Source organism: Oncorhynchus clarkii, chromosome 31 (assembly GCF_045791955.1).
Source record: "Oncorhynchus clarkii lewisi isolate Uvic-CL-2024 chromosome 31, UVic_Ocla_1.0, whole genome shotgun sequence".
NCBI classification, from domain to species: domain Eukaryota; kingdom Metazoa; phylum Chordata; class Actinopteri; order Salmoniformes; family Salmonidae; genus Oncorhynchus; species Oncorhynchus clarkii.
The window spans coordinates 28,929,728-28,951,557 of record NC_092177.1 but is presented as its reverse complement, the minus strand read 5'-3'; the positions used below and the strand labels follow the sequence as shown (position 1 = coordinate 28,951,557).

Sequence of the window (21,830 nt, the reverse complement as noted above, 5' to 3'; positions counted from 1 at the left end):
AGGAGACTACTTTGAAGAGGAAAGGGCTTTGGGTATCAGATTTCATCTTGGAAATAGTGTCAGAATACAAGCTCAAGTATTAGACCTGTTGAAACGGCATATTAGGACTAGAGAAACCCGGGTTGAGTTTAGAGCCACTTCCTTGACTGCTCCCAACTGAAGATTGAGAAAGGTCAAGACTAACTTCAGAGTTTAAACCCAGGATTAGATAGAACACTATGTTTTATCGTAGGTTTAGTTGCCCCTCTCAACCCATCAGGATTCAGATGGGAAAGGGGACTTGCTATGCAAAGAACAACTTGACAATTTAGAGTTTTTACAAAATAAAGTGTTGCTATCAGAGCAAAATCTTGCCGTTGGCTTGAGAATTTATCAGTTTCAAGATCAAGCTGTGTCCTTGTCAGTTGATGGGTCTGTAGAAGACGTTACACTTTCAAACTATGTCTATGCCTTGTCAATGTGGATGCTTCTGGAGTAGAAATAAACTCAACACTAGCCACTCTCACCAACATGATTTTGACAAATACTTGTCAGTTACCCATCTCCTCTAGCAACTTAATCAATCTCCGAGGTCCCAAGGAAGTAGGACTGTGAGTATAGATCTCTGTGTTTTTGTTCCTCAACCTTCTGCTATGAAATAGTTCTAGTCTTTTGTGTCAGTGTTCGGTTTTGACAAAAGTGACATTCACATATTGGGTTGTTCTGTTGTCACAGTCGTGCCTGGCTTAAAGTGCTCTCCATGTGAGGTTTAGTCCTCTTTGATGTCAGGGTCTCCAGAGATCCGGTTTGAGCATGCTATCTGCTTCAACAGTTCTCTCCCGGCCTCTCATGCGGAGAGTGACACAGGAACTGCCAGAGCAGGGATTGACTCTTTCATTTCCTACCAACTACAAATGAAGGATGCTTAGAAAGTAAATTCAGGGGGTGCCAAGCACATTGCAATATTCTGTTGCAACTACTGAAGAAACGGTTGTTTATCATTAGGCTACAGTCTAAGCTTAACATTCTGTTTAATCAATGCTCTGTGGCAACATCCACCACATCCAAACTCAGAGAGCAACATTAACACGAACATAATTATTTTTCCAAGCAAATCTCAAATGTGTCATAAATGAATAGTTAATGATGTAATCACTAACTGTTATGCACCAAAAGTGCCATATTCTAATAAAAACAAAGATGTCAAACTCAAAATAACAGAGGTCATGCTATTCCAAACTCTGAAAGTGAATCAAGCTCATCTGTTCCCATGTCACAAGGATATAATTAGAGAATCCATGAAGAGAGAAAAAAAATCCATATACTGTCGATTTATTCATTGAAATTGAAAGAAATATGGGCTAGTAGTTGAACTATTTAATTTACACGAACGTCACAATTTGCCATTTACTCCTCCACTCATTAGACAACGTGCATCTTAACTGGAATGTACAATTTCATTGAGAAAAGGCTTGATGAATAATGATCTGGTAATCGTGTTTTATGCCTGTAAAGGCGGGAACACGTCCCTCGCGCCGGTTCACCTGAGATGCAACCTGAGCGCCACGTGACACTCGGGATTAGCGGCGATTAAAGAAGAATTCTCCAATGTACCGTATGAATTTACCTGACAGTGCCAAAATAATCATCCACCCTTCGTGAAATACGTAATTAAGGGAACCCCAAAGACAGACATCTGAAATGGAGTGAAGTGTATTTAAAAATTGCTGTGAGTCAAACTAGGGAATTTCTCTTATTTATAAAAAATAATTAAACGAATGATTGATTGTAGGCTAAATAAAGGATTGCGGACAGTTTTGTCCATACGTGATTGAAGGTGAAATATTTGTTTGGTGTGCTATTATTTCAAACTGGAAAGGGCCGGGTTTTTGCTTTGGTTAAATAGTTTGCAATATATTTCACATTCCTTCCAATGTCAGTCCTTCGCCAGTTCAGGCTATGTAACATTGTCACGTTTTCATTTAGGCTAAATAACAGTTCAATTGTTGTTGCCTTTTAGGGGGAGGGAGATATTTATGTTAAATAATTAAGCAATGAATCCGTTTGTAGAAACGACATGCTTTAATATCATGTAACAGCAAGCGGTTTTACCTTTGTAACCCAAATTGTGAGTCATACAAAAACGGATATGATATCACATGTGTAGCCTATATACGTTATAGGCGAAACTTAGAGAAAGACAGAGCCATGTACCAGAAGTGCTCCAATTGGGGTCTACCCTCACATGGCGGGTTATATGCAACTATCAATATTTACACTGTTCAAGGAACAAATTCAGTTAAAGGTCACAGTTTCGATTGGCCATGTTATATCCTCTTAGAAAAAAAGATTCTGGATAGAAGCAAAAAGCTTGCTTCATCTGTGGCACCCCTTAAGGTTCTAAATAGAACATACATTTTTTTTCCATATAGAACCCCAAGGGATCCCGTATAGAACCTCAGCCATTGTTGGTTCATTGAAGAAAAACCCCCGGGGTTCTGATGAAATAACCCTACATAACGGTTCTATATAGAACCTATAGGGGTGCCACATGAAGCAACCAATAGAAGCTTTTTGGTTCTATCCAGAACCTTTTTAAGAGTATACTGTAATGTCTGCCATCAGTGGGCTATGGAAGAAAGACATTTGAGGTGAATTTGTGTGTTTACATTTAGATAATCATACAGTGACGTCTTGCAGGTGTCATAAAGTTCTGCATTTGATTGGAGCAGACATTGTGCTTTTTCAACCTGTTGAGACATTATAGGCCTAATAAAATAATGCCATATTTTGAGATAGCTAAATATTGTTTTGTTAGAACATGAACAAATGTACCTCGTATGACCCATTGTTTTCCATCCAATTCAACATTTGTTATAATTGGCTATTTAAGGACTAACTCCTATTTATTATTTTATTTTGTTATTGGATTTCCTATATTGGCAATTTTGCAGACCCATAATGTTTAATAGCCAATAGTCCGATGGCTAATTTCATATAGTGTAATGATTTCTAAGACGGACAGCCTTTTCTTAATTCAAGAATATTAAAAGCTGAACTATGAAAACAAAACAAAAAAGCTTTGCGGTTATGGTTTATCATACCAAATTCCAGATTGAAATAATTGCTGACCCACTACAAAGGCCAGTAAGTGCTGTGGAAATAATGTAGGCCTTGGCCTAGGCTAAACCCCTACTGAACGCAACTTGTAGACTAAACGAAACCTAAAATATTTCAGATTGTTACGTTTGTGTGATTTTAATTAGATACGACAATTTATCCCACAAAAGTTTTCTGTGACAAATTGGAATATTGTGCTAATTTACAGTAGCCAACATTTGTCACACACTTCAGAAATCAGAGATTGATGTTTTGATGATTGCACTGCACACAATTTATAGCCTATTTTATTCACAATTAAAATATGCAAAACATCTCTTCTTCATAGTAGCATATTACGAAATAGTGCGTCTATTTATCTCGAAGTTGGAAAATTGTGTTATTCTCTTAAATTATTAATTGACACCGTAAAATAGGCCATAGCCTAGCCTAGCTTGCTGACTGCATTCACAGGTGTGTTTTGGTGGACATGGCTCGTCCCTCGGGGGTGAAACTGTTTAGGACACTTTAGAATATACCAAAATAAAGTTACAATGGGATTGATTCAAAGCTCCTGAAATGTTCTCCACATATCGCCCAGAAAAGGTCCCTTTTCAACTCTTCGGCATTTATGTCCGGTGAAAAAAAAAGATGAGGCCTTCCTCTATCCCGTGTAAACACGGCCCTATGCATTGTGTAAATTACGTGGATTAGCCCCCCCCCCTTTGTTGCCAGAACACTGGACCTCAGTGTACACACAGGGACTGATTGATTCAATCCTCCTCCAAAGACATTTGGCCTTAACTCTCACTGACAAAGTTAAGGAAGTGTTACATCCATTCACTATTTAAATAACTAACATTTCAACCGGAAATAGGTCGTCGGAAAGTAGGCCTACCTGTCATTGTTGAATATCAGTTGTTTTCGGTGTTTGGAAAAATATGATTGTGATGTGGATACAAACGTGACTTCTGATTTCACCTTTGAAACTTCGTCAAAGTAGAACGGTATGAAACACTGCATACATTTTGTTTTGTACCGAGAAATTGTAATGACCTTATGTCAAGGTAATTTCCTGGTTTGGCCCCGGAAAGGACTTTACCTTATTTTCTATCATTTCAATTTCAATTAGTTGAATTGTTCACAATAATATTATTTAGGGTATTACAGCATAGGAGCCGTGTGTATAATTATATTGAGCAGGGAAACAACAGTTGAACAATTATTATTAGTGTCCAATGCAATAACAATGTCAATACTGAATAGAAGGGGGGTCGAATAATACATAGGCTAGTAGGATCTAATGCATAAGAGATGGCAAATTGTTTCCCGAAATTGGTTCGAGGGTTATGAGTGTGAATGTTTTCTCAGGTGACTCTGATTAAGTGTGTGTGTGTGTGTGTGTGTGTGTGTGTGTGTGTGTGTGTGTGTGTGTGTGTGTGTGTGTGTGTGTGTGTGTGTGTGTGTGTGTGTGTGTGCGCGCGCGCCGTCTAGGTGAAAAGTCTATCGATGTGCCCTTGAGCAAAGCACTTAACCCTAATTGCTCCTGTAAGTCACTCTGGTTAAGAGCTTCAGCTAAATGACTCAACTGTAACTGTGGGTTTTCCTATTTTAGTTGACATTTTATTGAATAATAGTCTACAGTCAGATATTAAACGTTTTAAAAGATTTTAACGCCTAATAACTTATTTATTTTGTTTATGCCATAGCCTAAACCTAAAGACGAACATGTATTTGTTTGATTGATGGCTCACTAAAAGTGAACGATACAAATTTCAGAGTCCCGATTATTCTATTTCTTTATAGACCATTTCTAAAATATGTGCGCCTAAATTGAGTTAAAAGCGTAATATTTATTCTTTTTGAAAAGACGACATGAAATTACCCCTCATGAATAAAACAAGTCAAATATTAAACTAGGGACTGGATAAATGATGTAAATGTGTCAGAAGTGTGTTCTCAAATTGGGATCTTGTACAGAGTAAAGTTTCCTTTTTAGTTGTACATTTTCTCGCACCTGACACTAACCTTACCTAAAACATCATTTTTGTTTGCTATGAATGTACACAGGTTGTCACACGCCTTGTATTAAATGACCAAATCTGGAGGGAAATTAACCACTTTTTATCCTCAAATCCGTATGTTTCTGTAGTCTAATTTAACTTCACATTCTTATCATCACAATTTTTTATACTTTCCCGAAACATGTGTTTCGGTTGCCTAGTTGCTTCTATAGTGGTCTGAAAAGATTGTGACAGAAAATGATTGAAACGCAGCAAGGCTCTGATCAATTAATTTGTGATAGGATATCACAATTAGTGAAAGTATGTCTAATAAATGACTCATTAGTTCATTTCGTATCCTTTTATGTGGATGATTTGAAACCAACTTAGAATACCGTGACACGATTTTGTGTGGATAGGCTAGCAAGATGATATGATGGCAAAATAAGCTAGAATGTTTACTTGAATGAGATATGTATTCTAATGTGTTGAATATTCTATTCTAAATAGGTTGTTCGGCATTGTATAGTTATTACCAATGTAAACAAATAGCAGACCAAGTGATTTAAACAGGGATAAACTCAACAGCTCGTTTTCTTCACCTGTCGCATCCAACTTCCCCCCTCATTGATGTAAAATGTAAAGGGATAAACGATTGTCTGTCATTCAATCTTTTGACAAACTCGTAGTTCACCCCTTTTGTCAAGTCAAAATACAAACGACCCTGTAAAAAAATGTAACTTTTATCGAAATAAGGCTATTTGAAAGTCAAAAGGCAATATCCTAAAGGTCTCATTGTGAAATCGTCTGAATTTGGATAGTGGGTTGAAATTGTTATCGAAGCGTGAATAGGTAAATTAAAATATAGAAAAGGTAGAAAACAATTTGCTGTAAGTTAATGGAATAGTTTTACAGAAGAAAGTCTTGCCTTGACGAAAGTTGACAGAAACATTGCATGTGGTGTTTGTTTTGCGGGCTATGGGAACGAATTACACATTAAATCAGTTTTTTCCCGATCCTGCGCACCTGTGATGTATTGAGAACTTGACTTCAGGTGTGCAAAAGTTGATCTGCGCAAAGAAGACAGACCATGGTTCTTTATATTTAACGAATTTGAATTGATTTTTACAAAAATAATCATTTTTGTGCTTATTTTCAAGTAATTTATCAGCCATGTTGTTCGATGCAGGAATCCAATGCGCAAAACGAATCCGATCATGTCTGTCGCAATTTGAAGCCCATATAATGTTGAAATTTAGGCCTGTTGCTAGAAAAAGGTACTTCTTTGTAAACCTCTCTCTTACCTGTCAATTGTCAATCCAACTGAAATAATGCTGTACCCCTCCTTTATGATTAAATGTGTGTTTTGTTATGGTCTGATTTGTAAAAATATATTGATCTATAAATTGATCTATAGTATAATCGTAAACCAGAATGCATTGATATGGTGACCAACATAACACAGTGTTGATATTCATTAAATATTTTCAATTAATTAAATTATGTTGATGCATATCGTCATATTTTACAAAGTAGCCTATTATGAGTAATTCCTTTATTTAGTCTCTGTGTCTGTTAGTCTTTCAGTCAGCAGACCCCATGCAGGCATAGCTTGAACTTGAAAACAATGTATTTAAATCAGCTGCAGTCATAAAACCATCAAAACTGCTCAAATTAAGGACAATGGTATATTTTAGCTGCTATTTGAATAACAAGACACGTGTTTTGCCGTGTTGTATGGTGCAGTGAATCGTAATGAATCGTCTAAAATGGATCCTGGATGGACTCATGTTCATCATTAGGGGTTCACTCATACAACTCACTGCCAAGATCAATTTACCATATTTGAAAAGGTAAATGCACCACAAAACCCAGAAAAGATGCACCAAGAGCAACATCTATCAATACTTTTTCCTTTTGAAAGTGTGACCTGATGTACTTGTATGATCCTGTCTTTGTTTTGTCTAGTCCCTGCTGCAGACGGTGTTAATTGGGCTGTATTTGACTTTGTGTGCAGGACGAGCCAACGGAACATCTGACCATGAAGTTTGCCAGGCTGTGGATTCTCCAGCCCTGCAACCACAGAAAGTCATTCTCCATCCATATTAAAGGTATATAAAGATTGTCAACATTTTTCTTGTCAAATGCACATCATATGTCATGGTGGTACTGGGCAAAAGAAAAGTGCATAATAAAATAGAAGAGAAAATCAATCCATTTGTATTTTTTATTTTTTATTTAACCAGGTAGGCCAGTTGAGAACAAGTTCTCATTTACAACTGCGACCTGGCCAAGATAGAGCAAAGCAGTGCAACACATACAACAACACAGAGTTACACATGGGATAAAGAAACGTACAGTCAATAACACAATAGAAAAGTCTATATACAGTATGTGCAAACGTAGTAAGATAAGGGAGATAAGGCAATAAATAGGCCATAGTGGCAAAATAATTACAACTTAGCAATTAAACACTGGAGTGATAGATGTGCAGAAGATGAATGTGCAAGTAGAGATACTGGGGTGCAAAGGAGCAAAAAAATAAATAATGGGGATGAGGTAGTTGGATGGGCTATTTACAGATGGGCTATGTGCAGGTGCAATGATCGATAAGTTGCTCTGACAGCTGATGCGTAAAGTTAGTGAGGGAGATATGAGTCTCCAGCTTCAGTGATTTTTGCAATTTGTTCCGGTCATTGGCAGCAGAGACCTGGAAGGAAAGTCGGCCAAAGGAGGAATGGCTTTGGGGATGACCAGTGAAATATACCTGTTGGAACACGTGCTTCGGGTGGGTGCTGCTATGGTGACCAGTGAGCTGAGATAAGGTGGGGCTTTACCTAGCAAAGACTTATAGATGACCTGGAGCCAGTGGGTTTGGCGACGAATATGAAGCGAGGGCCAGCCAACGAGACCATAGTGGTGGGTAGTATATGGGGCTTTGATGACAAAATGGATGACACTGTGATAGACTACATCCAATTTGCTGAGTAGAGTGTTGGAGGCTATTTTGTAAATGACATCGCCGAAGTCAAGGATCTGAAGAATAGTCAGTTTTACGAGGGTATGTTTGGCAGCATGCGTGAAGGATGCTTTGTTGTGAAATAGGAAGCTGATTCTAGATTTAACTTTGGATCGGAGATGCTTAGTGTGAGTCTGGAAGGAGAGTTTACAGTCTAACCAGCCACCTAGGTATTTGTAGTTGTCCACATATTCTAAGTCAGAACCGTCCAGAGTAGTGATGCTAGAAGGGTGGGTATGGGCAGCAATCGGTTGAAGAGCATGCACTTAGTTTTGCTTGCATTGAAGAGCAGTTGGAGGCCACGGAAGGACTGTTGTATGGCATTGAATCTCGTCTGGAGGTTTGTTAACACAGTGTCCAAAGAAGGGCCAGAAGTATACAGAATGGTGTCGTCTGCGTAGAGGTGTATCCGAGAATCACCAGCAGCAAGAGCAACTTCATTGATGTATACAGAGAAAAGAGTATGCCCGAGAATTGAACCCTGAGGCACCCTCCATAGAGACTGCTGAACTCTATCTGAGAATTAGTTGGCGAACCAGGCGAGGCAGTTATTTGAGAAACCAAGGCTGTTGAGTCTGCCGATAAGAATGTGGTGATTGACAGAGTCGAAAGCCTTGGCCAGGTCGATGAATACGGCTGCACAGTATTGTCTTTTATCGATGGTGGCTATGATATCGTTTAGAATACCAATACCAATGTCAGGTCAACCAATGGGTGAGAGAGATTGTTACAGAGGAGATGGTAGAGCATACAGTGTACTTCCCTGTTGATAATTGTTACAGTTTTTTTTCCTCCATTGATGTTTTGAGATTGGACTGTAGCTCGAATAGTACTTTAGCACATAGGGTTCACCAATTGGTGGCACCTCGTTAGTCAGTATGTGTTCCACCTGTGCTGGTTGGTCCATCTCGTTAGTTGGAATGGGGTTTCCATCTGTGCTGGCACAGGTGATATTTAAGAGCGGCTGGCCCAATCCTCCAGTTGTCTTGAGAGATGTGGAGGGTCAACACCTTTAGTTGGCTCTCCCTGTTTGATTTCTAGAAAGACAATCTTTTATCTGTTCTTCCCTGTTTTTGTTTTGCTCCACTTTTTAGTTTGCTTCCTGTCTTTAAGTTTGGTGTGGGTTTCTCTTTTGTTTGCCTATTAGTGGGTGCTCATGGTGGGTGTTTTTTAGGTCCCAGTTCTTGTTGCCAGTCAACTTTCAGTGGACACCCCCATGAGTGTCTTTCAGAACCACTCCTAAAACCCCACCTGTTTCGTTTTGGTTGTTGTCAGTGACTCTTTGTTAGTTCCTCCTTCTGTTTGAGTGACATTTTTGGTTTTATAGTCTGTGGAATGTAACAAGAATACAGTGTACAGGTGCATGTACCTTATAAAGGTGAGAGAGAGACTCTAAAGGTCATCTGGGCAGAAGGAGGACCCTGGTTGTAGTAGAGAAAGGTTGGAGCAGAAGGGAAAGCGAGCAGACCATAGCATTTAAAAAAAAGCCCCCTTTTCTCCACAATTGGTAGTAGTTACAGTCTTGTCTCATCGCTGCAACTCCCGTATGTACTCGGGAGAGGCGAAGGTCGAGAGCCACGCGTCCTCCAAAACACAACCCAACCACACTGTCCATCCAACCCGGAAGCCAGCCGCACCAATGTGTCGGAGGAAACACCATACACCTGGCGACCTGATCAGCGTTCACTGCGCCCAGGCCCGCCACATGAGTCGCTAGTGCACAATGGGACAAGGACATCCCTGCCGGCGAAACCCTCCCTAACAGGGACGACGCTAGGCCAATTGTGCCCCATGGGCCTCCCGGTCGCGGCCGGCAGCGACAGAGCCTGGACTCAAACCCAGGATCTCTGGTGGCACAGCTTAGACCACTGTGCCACCCGGGAGGCCGCGACGATAGCATTATGATTGGGATGAGAGTAGAGACTCATCTTATATAAAATAGGGATTGTAGAGCAGGACTCCTCTGACAGCAACACTTGAGTCATCCTACAGGGGAGGAATAAAATAAAATGACATTGTATCAGACAGGGGATTGTAGGCTTCAGCATAGTACTTACCATTGCAAAATCCCTACGTGCAAAAATGTTATATTTAAAGTGTCAAGTAGTTCATAACTGCTTGAACTTACAAACTTCTTACACAGTAATTCTATACATATTTAGATCCATTAACACAGGACCAATTTAAAGCCAAAGGTGCCTGCAGGGAGGAAGTCATTAAATTGGGACTATACTGACCTATTAAAGACATTGAGAGGGGCAATATTAGTAGAGTAGAGAGGGGTAATATGAGTAGAGTAGAGAGGGGTAATATTAGTAGAGTAGAGAGGGGTAATATTAGTAGAGTAGAGAGGGGCAATATTAGTAGAGTAGAGAGGGGTAATATTAGTAGAGTAGAGAGGGGTAATATTAGTAGAGTAGAGAGGGGTAATATTAGTAGAGTAGAGAGGGGCAATATTAGTAGAGTAGAGAGGGGTAATATGAGTAGAGTAGAGAGGGGTAATATTAGTAGAGTAGAGAGGGGTAATATTAGTAGAGTAGAGAGGGGTAATATTAGTAGAGTAGAGAGGGGTAATATTAGTAGAGTAGAGAGGGGTAATATTAGTAGAGTAGAGGGGAGTAATATTAGTAGAGTAGAGAGGGGTAATATTAGTAGAGTAGAGAGGGGTAATATTAGTAGAGTAGAGAGGGGTAATATTAGTAGAGTAGAGAGGGGTAATATTAGTAGAGTAGAGAGGGGTAATATTAGTAGAGTAGAGAGGGGTAATATTAGTAGAGAGAGAGGGGTAATATTAGTAGAGTAGAGAGGGGTAATATTAGTAGAGTAGAGAGGGGTAATATTAGTAGAGTAGAGTAGAGAGGGGTAATATGAGTAGAGTAGAGAGGGGTAATATTAGTAGAGTAGAGAGGGGTAATATGATAGAGTTAGTAGAGTAGAGAGGGGTAATATTAGTATAGAGAGGGGTTATTAGCAGAGTAGAGAGGGGTAATATTAGTAGATTAGAGAGGGGTAATATTAGTAGAGTAGAGAGGGGTAATATTAGTAGAGTAGAGAGGGGTAATATTAGTAGATTATAGAGGGGTAATATTAGTAGAGTAGAGAGGGGTAATATTAGTAGAGTAGAGAGGGGTAATATTAGTAGAGTAGAGAGGGGTAATATTAGTAGAGTAGAGAGGGGTAATATTAGTAGAGTAGAGAGGGGTAATATTAGTAGAGTAGAGAGGGGTAATATTAGTAGAGTAGAGAGGGGTAATATTCTTAGCCTGTTTACAAAGAGCTAACACTGAATAGGTAGAATGAGAAAGACCGGTGAAGATGATGAGCGTGAGAAGACAGGGTAACCTTTCGGCAATGTGAGGTAGTGTCGTCCTAATGTCAGTGAAGCCAAGGTGAGGAGGCAGATAGGATAGACAGGAACAACTGGCCTGACACAGACCAGGTGGATTCATATGCCTTCATACAAAGAGCAAGATAGGAAGATGACCCCATTGTCACATTGTATAGTTCATATTCCAAACCACTGGTTATCAATCTATAAGCATGTGTGTCCAAGTGTTTATGTGTGTGTGACCCCTGTGTTGAGGGAGCCACGTCCCTTGAACACACCAGGCTCCCTTCTAGCAGGAGCAAGTTAACATTCTACTATATTCTCTCCCCCCTCCCTTTCCTTTTGTCCTAAGAGGGCAATTAAGGAAACAAACGTTTTCCCCCAGATTAGCTGACTGCCAGCTTTGCATACTAATGTAATGCCAAGTGGTTACAAATAGTGAGTGCTCTAATTACCGCCACTGTTTTCAATCAGAAATTGCTCGATTTCCCAGGATGAGGTCTCCATGGCTGGAGAAAAAAAAACACAACCTGACAGAAGCTATAGACAATCATCATCTGTGTGTGTGTGTGTGTGTGCGTGTGTGTGTGCGTGTGTGTGTGTGTGTGTGTGTGTGTCCGTGTGTGACTGTGTGAGGGTGTGTGTGTGTGTGTGTGTGTGTGTGTGTGTGTGTGTGTGTGTGTGTGTGTGTGTGTGTGTGTGTGTGTGTGTGTGTGTGTGTGTGTGTGTGTGTGTGTGTGTGTGTGTGTGTGTGTGTGTGTGTGTGTGTGTGTGTGTGTGTGTGTGTGTATGCAAATAATCTCATCTGCCTTTCTCTGTGTGTGCAGCTCAGCCCTCTCCATCACTGGTGCCCCTGACAACACAGGAAATGGATCCCACCCGACGGCAGATTCAGCCTCCACACTGTTTATCACCACAATTATCCCCCATTCATTCACAGGCTTATAAGGTAAACTGCCATTCAGTGATGTGAAACCACAGGTCTGGACTGGCAATTTGATGTAATTGTGCCGCTGTGATCATCTGTAGTAGGAGCTAGGCACCTCATTTACTGTGGCATTCTATTGGAGGGAGAAAATTAGAACGAATGAGTCTTTGATTTTTGGAGAGGGACAATGGTGTAGTATAATGTGGCTGAGATCAAACAGAATGGAGGTAGATGTAGAAAGGGGCAGCCTGCTGGATGCATCGACCAAGCCCAGGGAGCGGAGGGGGGACATCCTCCCACTACCATGGCCATGGGGAGCTGCAGAGACGGCACAGAGCACTGTGAACCCGGTGACAAGGACATGTTCCCTGGCTGGGCCTGAGAGTGGGTCTGGGTCCCCCCAAAGGACACGCACACAGGACCCGTCCAGGACCCCATCCGCTGGCCTTAACTGACCTTTAGCTAATGGAGGTCTGGCCTCTGATCAATGCACTGAGAGACTGGCGGAAACCATCTTGCCTTTTCTTTCTGAGAGAGGGGGTGGAAGGGGCAAGGGGGACAAAGGCGACAGAATTGGACGGAGCCAGGAGCCAACATGGGGCCATCGACCCTGCCACTCTCCCATCCTGTGGGTGATATCTGTGCCAGCAGGCCTGGGGATGGTAATGTCACTCTGCCCTGCCACTGAGGAAGGACGGCCAACCCCTCTGTCTCTGTCTCTATGCTGTAGGGAGCGAAAGTCAGTGCAGATCCACTTGTGAATGTCAGATTAATGTATAATAATGGCTATTATGGCTTTGTGGTTGAATGTGAATCAGCTTTATCAGTAGGCTATACGGCAATTAAGAATCTTATGAAAAACCAAATGTTTACGACAAGTTTATGGCCAATTCTGCAGTGAAATTTTGCGTTGAAACTCTCTTTAGTTGTCCTCATAGGATAACCCTTTTTGGTTCCAGGTATAACCCTTTTGGGTTCCATGTAGAACCCTCTGGGGTTTGGGATGAGTTGGACCTCAGAGTGAAAGTATAGCAGCCAACAAGTGCTCAGCATATGTGAGAACTCCTTCAAGACTGTTGGAAAAGCATTAAATAAAGAAAAACCCTTGAATGAGTAGGTGTGTCCAAACTTTTGACTGGTATTGTACATGGAACCCCAAAGCGGTTCTATCTGGAACCAAAAAGGGTCCATGAAAGGGCTCCCCTATGAGTACAGCCGAATAAAAAACACTTTACGGTTCTCTGTACGAGCCAGATGGTTCACTACTGTACCTTTCATCATAGTAGCCTCTGAGGCACATCCCACATTAGCATAGAACAACAAATGAATAACAGCCTTTGTATCGTAATGAGATACACACTTCCTTACAATGATGCAAAGCAATTCATATGACCAACTGCAGATAAATCACATTCCATATGGAGAGGGACAAAAGCTCAGAGATAGATTTGGCACGGATTGCTCTTTTTATTTTCATTATCATTAACAGCAATGTGATACTCAAACCTCCTGTGACCTTTTCAAAGTATGCTCTATTCTCATAAGAGCCACTCATTAGGACAAGCAGAAGGAAAAGTGCAGAGAGAGAGAGAGAGAGAGAAAGCTTGAAAGTGCACAGAGTACAGTCCGAAAATGACATTCTAAACATGATTATCATATTGCTGATGTGCTTTTATATGGTGCTCCTCAATGCACATTCCTAAAATTGGAAATGCATAAAGATGTCATGCGGTCACTGCGGGGCCAGCGGTAGGGCATACTGTCTGTGTGTGATTACTATGCAGTTACACTTAGGCCCGCTGACGGACCGACTGAGGAGGATACGAGGCAATCTGAGCGGGGCATGTCTGGCCTATGACAGGCTCAACTTGCTAGCGTTTCCTCCTTATCGGGAGCTGGGGATGACAAGACTAATTGAAAAGCTCCTTTGTTTTCTTCCTCACATATAAATGGATTACAGTCTTTGGTCCTATGTTTACTCAATGAGATCTGACACTAGAGTGGAGGGATAGGTCCACTCCCAATTCTATCCCACACACCTGGCCCGATTCTGCCCAATTCCATACTAACAATCAGCGCCTCAGTCTCCATCTCCCACCCTCCTGTGTCTCTTATCTAGCAGGCCAGTAAACTCACAAATCCCATCATACTATATACTGTACACATCTTAAAGGGATACTTTATGCTAGCAGATAACCATAGACTTCCGGTCATTGCGCTAACGCTAGGTAACATTGGCTCACGAAACTACCTCGAACGTCCTTCATACTGGACACAGAGACATAAAAATGGTATCCACTAATTCTTCTGACTCTGGGCAAGTAGATAAAGGGCCCCTTTGGCAAAATCCTGAAGTAGCCTTTTAATATATTTATAGGTGTGGTTATATGGTGTTGGGGGGGCTGACACCCTTGGTCAGGGACTTACGGGGTGTGCAGGGGAGCGAGGAGAGAGATGCAGAGAGAACCCCGTGGACCCACTGAGTGGCGTGGCAGACTCCCCAGCCTCCTGCTAGGATTTGTTGGAATGTGAGAGAGGAGGATTTTAGCGCCAGGCCAGAGCCATGCAGACTTCATGCCATCTGTCTCCCCATCCGTCCTCCCTTTGCCAAACTCATCAGACCTTTTTTTCTCTCCTTTTCATCCCTTGTTCACAAGACTAGGGGACATACTGGGATCTGCTAACGCACTGGAGGAAAGAATGGAGGGAAGAAATGGAAGAAGAGCTCAATAAACAAATGAATATGTATTCATGGAGTTGATGTACTGACATCCTGTACGATATACAGTATCTGTGACAGAGAAACTGAGTCTTCATGTTGTATCAAAGTTTAATGACCATAAAACACTTCCAAGAGTCAGTAAAGTCAGTCAGTAAAGTCTAACACTGTAATGAAGTCATCAATGTCAAAAATGTGTTTATTTTAATAACAATGACCCATACATATTTAACTTCCATTGTCCTTCAAGAATGGCTGAATATTTTCTTGTGGTGTACCTGGGTAGGACTGTGTGGTAGTGGCACACCGTACATTATCCTGCATGAGTTAGTGAAAACAAAAGTCTGTTGTGATTCCAACTCATGCATTTTGTTATGGCAGAAACATGTCAGATTCATTATCACAACTGTTAATATGGTGTCATATCTGCCCTTCCGTTTATTGACGACCCAATAAACGGTATCATAAATAACAGTATGTTGTTGATGTGTTCATTTGAACCAGTAATGAAGTGAGGAAAACAGCCAGCTACCAACCTTCAATGACCAGGTCCACTTCACATCCACCAATCCCTGAAAACAAACATTTTCCAACATGAAGGTTTTGACCACAGATGACACAAACACATTCCAAACAACCACTCAATCACTGCCACGTTGAGGAGGGCTCAGGATCAGGATTCAACTGGCATAATGAAATCATAAACAGATCCCCTCATCAAATGGCTCTGTGAGTCGTGTGGTGGTCTGATGGGGTTGACCCCTCACCCTCTCCCTGTGGGTGGTGGCTGGGGAGGGGGGCATGGGAGATCACACGACAGCCCTGTTCGTGCTCCATGTCCACACAGACTGGCCTGTTCAGAGAGGGTGGAGGGGTGGAAGTGTACCCCCTCGTCCGAAAGAGAGCACCAGGTGGCAGGGATGTGGGCAGGGGGCTTTTGATGCTGACCCCTGGTCTCTGGGCTGGGATGGCCCTAGTCATTGATCCAGCCAGGGGAGGGAGGGGAGCCAGGTGCCCCTTGTGGGGCTTGGAATGAGCTGCCACAGTCTGGACGTGGAGGAGAGGAATCTGGGCCACACTGGTCCCAGTCACGCCGCTAGCCCGAGCCCCAGTGTTAACTGACTATAACATTGTTGACCGGGTGATGGACTAAGGGCTTGATTCAAGCCGTATCGCCGAAGTTGAGAGCTATAGCGTGATTTAAGTTTAAATGCAATGTTCCCGCGCTTGTGGAGACTGCATTCACAGTAAACTTTGCATATGTCAGCTCAATCGGAAATTACTTTCACATTGTAAGTGCGATATAACGCTGAACTTCGGCGAAACGGATTGAATCGAGACCTTACATTGGCAGCAATAGGGTAAATATATACATACATATATATATTATTATTTTTTAATTTTACCCCATTTCTCCACAATTTTTCATGTTATCTATTCGGTAGTTACAGTCTTGTCTCATCGCTGCAACTCCAGTACGGACTCGGGAGAGGCGAAGGTCGAGAGCCATGCGTCCTCCAAAACACAACCCAACCAAGCCGCACTGCTTCTTTGACACAATGCCCACTTAACCCGGAAGCCAGCCGCACCAATGTGTTGGAGGAAACACCATACACCTGGTGACTGTGACAACGTGCACTGCGCCCTGCGCATAGGAGTCGCTAGTGCACGATGGGACAAGGATATCCCCTCCGGCCAAACCCTCCTGATAACCTGGACGACGCGGGGCCAATTGTGTGCCCCATGGGTCTCCCAGTCACAACATTGCCTGAACTCGAACCCAGAATCTCTAGTGGCACAGCTAGCACTGCGATGCAGTGCCTTAGACCACTGCGCCACTCGGGAGGCCCTAAAATATGTATTTTTAACTAGTGTCGATGCATGGATTCTTTGATTGGAAACGTTTCTAATTTAAATGGGGTGATTGTTGAATATAACAGAAAGTAATGCAAGGTAACACACTGAAAAATGAATGTTGAGTGGTGGTGACTGACAGCCGTGTTAGGTACCCAACCAGATTAAAACAGGAGACACAGACAGAGCAGAATTCCTCACCATTGTCAGGGGTGTAATAACAACATCAGCCGCTACATGAATAAGAGGAAAAAACAAACACGTTTTTTAAAGTGTGATCATTGAGTGTATTATTTTGGTGTGGTGTTAAATCTGAATTTCACTCGAGTGTTGTATAAAATGCATGACTGGAATAAATAAGAGTTAGAGCAAGCCAGTGAGAAATCATTGTTACAAATGTGAGCACCATTACAAATCCATGCATAATGCTTACTGTGGTGTAGCTAGTCTCTTTCATTCATAATGAGATGATGTCCTGCTGAAGTAGCTGGAAGAAGACATTACCTTGAAATCTGCCAGCATTCCCAACACTGTGTCTGTGTCTGGGCCAGATATTTAGCACTTACTGCTGCACACACACACACACGTGCACACACTCACGCACACAGGGAAATGAACGTGCACATACACACACACACAAAAGACATGATATTTAGCACTTACTGGTGTAGGTGCTCTCTGAGAGATCATTGTCCAGATATTTAGCGCTTGCCCATGTAAGAGAGACATATGATATTTAGTGCTTACTGGTGTAGGAGAGACCCGGATATTTAGAGCTTACTGGTTTAGGAGAGACCTGGATATTTAGCTCTTACTGGTGTAAGACAGACCTGGATTTGTAGAGCTTACTAGTGAAGGAGAGACCCGGAAATTTAGCACTTACTGGTGCAGGAGAGACCCAGATATTTAGTGCTTACTGGTGCAGGAGAGACCCAGATATTTAGTGCTAACTGGTGCAGGAGAGACCCAGATATTTAGCTCTTACTGGTGCAGGAGAGACCCAGATATTTAGCTCTTACTGGTGCAGGAGACCCGGCCACGGCTGTATAAACAACAGATATGCTGGTGTAGCTGGTGATGCATAGACCTATAGTTGAAGTCGGAAGTTTACATACACTAAGGTTGGAGTCATTAAAACTAGTTTTTTGGCCTAGCGTCGTCCGGGTTAGGGAGGGTTTGGCACCTTGTCTCATCGCGCACCAGCGACTCCTGTGGCGGGCTGGGCGCAGTGAGCGCTAACCAAGGTTGCCAGGTGCACGGTGTTTCCTCCGACACATTGGTGTGGCTGGCTTCCGGGTTGGATGCGCGCTGTGTAAAGAAGCAGTGCGGCTTGGGTTGTTTATCGGGTTGTGGGGTTGTGTATCGGAGGACGCATTACTTTCAACCTTCGTCTCTCCCGAGCCCGTACGGGAGTTGTAGCGATGAGACAAGATAGTAGCTACTAAAACAATTGGATACCACAAAATTGGGGAGAAAAAGGGGTAAAATTCAACAACAAAAAAGATTTTTTTAAAAACGTGTTTTTCAACCACTCCACACATTTCTTGTTAACAAGCTATAGCTTTGGCAAGTCAGTTAGGACATCTACTTTGTGCATGACACAAGTAATTTTTCCAACAATTGTTTACAGACAGAATATTTCACTTATAATTCACAATATCACGATTCCAGTGGGTCAGAAGTTTACATACACTAAGTTGACTGTGCCTTTAAAGAGCTTGGAAAATTCCAAAATAATATCATGGCTTTAGAAGCTTCTGATAGGCTAATTGACATCATTTGAGTCAATTGGAGGTGTACCTGTGGATGTATTTCAAGGCATACCTTCAAACTCTGTGCCTCTTTGCTTGACATCATGGAAAAATCAAAAGAAATCAGCCAACACATCAGAAAAAAATTGTAGACCTCCACAAGTCTGGTTCATCCTTGGGAGCAATTTCCAAATGCCTGAAGGTACCACGTTCATCTGTACAAACAATAGTATGCAAGTATAAACACCATGGGACCACGCAGCTGTCATACTGCTCAGGAAGGAGACACGTTCTGTCTCCTAGAGATGAATGTACTTTGGTGCGAAAAGTGCAAATAAATCCCAGAACAACAGCAAAGGACCTTGTGAAGATGCTGGAGGAAACGGGTACAAAAGTATCTATATCCACAGTAAAACGAGTCCTATATCGACATAACCTGAAAGGTCGCTCAGAAAGGAAGAAGCCACTGCTCCAAAAACCGCCATAAAAAAGCCAGACTACGGTTTGCAACTGCACGTGGGGACAAAGATCATACTTTGTGGAGAAATGTCCTCTGGTCCGATGAAACAAAAATACAACTGTTTGGCCATAATGACCATCGTTATGTTTGGAGAAAAAAGGGGGATGCTTGCAAGCCAAAGAACACCATCCCAACCGTGAAGCACGGGGGTGGCAGCATCATGTTTTGGGGGTGCTTTGCTGCAGGAGGGACTGGTGCACTTCACAAAATAGATGGTGTCATGAGAAAGGAAAATTATGTGGATATATTGAAGCAACATCTCAAGACATCAGTCAGGAAGTTAAAGCTTGGTCGCAAATGGGTCTTCCAAATGGACAATGACCCCAAGCATACTTCCAAAGTTGTGGCAAAATGGCTTAAGGACAACAAAGTCAAGGTATTGGAGTGGCCATCACAAGCCCTGACCTCAATCCCATAGAAGATTTGTGGGCAGAACTGAAAAAGCGTGTGCGAGCAAGGAGGCCTACAAACCTGACTCAGTTACACCAGCTCTGTCAGAAGGAATGGGCCAAATTCACCCAAATTATTGTGGGAAGCTTGTGGAAGGCTACCCGAAACATTTGACACAAGTTAAACAATTTCAAGGCAATGCTAATAAATACTAATTGAGTGTATGTACACTTCTGACCAATTGGGAATGTGATGAAAGAAATAAAAGCTGAAATAAATAATTATCTCTACTATCATTTCACATTCTTAAAATAAAGTGGTGATCCTAACTGACCTAAAACAGGGAATTTTTACTAGGATTAAATGTCAGGAATTGTTAAAAACTGAGTTTAAAGGTATTTGGCTAAGGTGTATGTAAACATCCAACTTCAATTGTACATGCATACCACATGATTAATACTCAGTATAAACAACAACAACAAGATTTGGCAAAGATTTTATTCATTTTGCACCTATTATCAGATTACCGAGCACATTCACTGGAAAGAAACATTTCTCATTTGATGTTGCAATTTCTCTTTTTCCGCCTCATAAACCATGAATCCTGAATTTGCCAATATTGCACTAATACTCCTTTAAAAAATGAAGACGGATGGTAGTAAGACATCTTTCTCTTTCTCTCTGCCCCCGACGCCAGGCAATTATCCTAATCTACCTTCCTCCTCTGCTCCTGCTCTCCTCTCCTCCAACGCATCACGCTGCTATGGACCACCTCTGTGCCTTCATTATCAGCTTTGGGAGTGTCTAATGGCTTGGCTCTCTCACGGCGCAGTCAGATGGAGGAGAGAGAGAATGCTGCTGAGGAAGAGAGACAGAGGGACTGGGGAGCAAGAGGGGGAGGGGGGGGAGAAACAGCACTGTAGGGAGACAGCACTAAAAGTTAACATCTCAATCACTCGGGACAATACTGCCAGAGTCTGTTAGCTTTAGCTTTTCAGATGTCACCCTGAAGACGAATGGCGGTGGGACGAGGTTGTCTGTCACATTGCAATGTCAAAGAGGTGGTGAGGGAAGGACACTTTAGAGGAGGAGACAGATTGTGTGGTGTGTGTGTGTGTGGGAGGGGGGGTTCTTCGATTCCTGTGGGGACCTAAAATCCTCAAAAGTCCCCACAAGGATAGTAAAACAAGGAAAATTCTCCCTCTTGGGGACATTTCCCACGTCCCTATGAGGACAACGGCTATTTTAGCTTAAGGGGTAGGTTTAGGTTTAGGGTTACAATTAGAGTAAGGGGTTAGTGGTTAAGGTTAGGGTTAGGGTTACAATTAGAGTAAGGGGTTAGTGGTTAAGGTTAGGGTTAGGGTTACAATTAGAGTAAGGGGTTAGTGGTTAAGGTTAGGGTTAGGGTTACAATTAGAGTAAGGGGTTAGTGGTTAAGTTTAGGGTAAAGGGAAAATAGGATTTTGAATGGAAATCAATTTTAGGTCCCCATGAGGACAGAAGAACAAAATGTGTGTGTGTGTGTGCCTGTTTGTTTGTGTGACGGGATGGGCCAGCCTTGGGGTGTGTTTAGGGCGACTGGTCATGTTTTGAGACGGGACAAAGCGGCTGGTGCACCACAACATACAACATACAACCTTGTCTCTTGGAATCAGCAAACCAATTTAACGTACAGAAGGACTGGGGGTGGCAATTCAGTTGCACTTTGGTTTTTTTTAGACAAAATGACACCCTTGACGGTTGGAAAAATGTTGGGGTCCCTGAACAGATTTCTGCAATACGAAAATAAAACGTGTGACATCAAGACAGACATTTTCAAACCTAGTTCTGAACCCCTAAAGAGAGCAGTGACAAATGGAACCACACCCACACTCCTTCTGCACCGTGTTTTTGCTCACTCCAAAAATGTCATATACTGTGATGTATATATTGTGACATAGAATATATTCTATATGGCACAAACATACATGGACTCATTTCAAGTGTACTGTAACTGTACATTCCATGCTCGGAGGAGTGGCACATATTGAGATGGTCTAACGTGTGTCTCTGCTTCCGTCTAAACATATGATGAGGTACAGTGAATATGGAGGTCTGGCACTACACGGCTTTAGAATGGTACTACAGAGCACTCCATTTAAATGCTAATGTTTAGTAATGTACGTGTTATATGATGTTTACGACATGCACACTTCATGAAAACGCTTTAGTCTACACATAAACGTACCACATGGGCGCTG

General features: G+C 42.1%; 1 long non-coding RNA gene across 1 annotated transcript in view; it reads left to right on the top strand.

Annotated features, from left to right (window-relative positions):
* Nucleotides 1-15,500, top strand: part of LOC139391193 (uncharacterized) — a 31,614-nt gene extending 16,114 nt beyond the window's left edge. Inside the window, exons 3-5 of the long non-coding RNA XR_011629569.1 lie at nt 7,099-7,192; nt 12,256-12,377; nt 15,019-15,500. This is a non-coding gene — a long non-coding RNA (uncharacterized lncRNA). The remainder of the gene's footprint in view (nt 1-7,098; nt 7,193-12,255; nt 12,378-15,018) is intronic.
* The last annotated feature ends 6,330 nt before the right edge of the window (nt 15,501-21,830 follow it).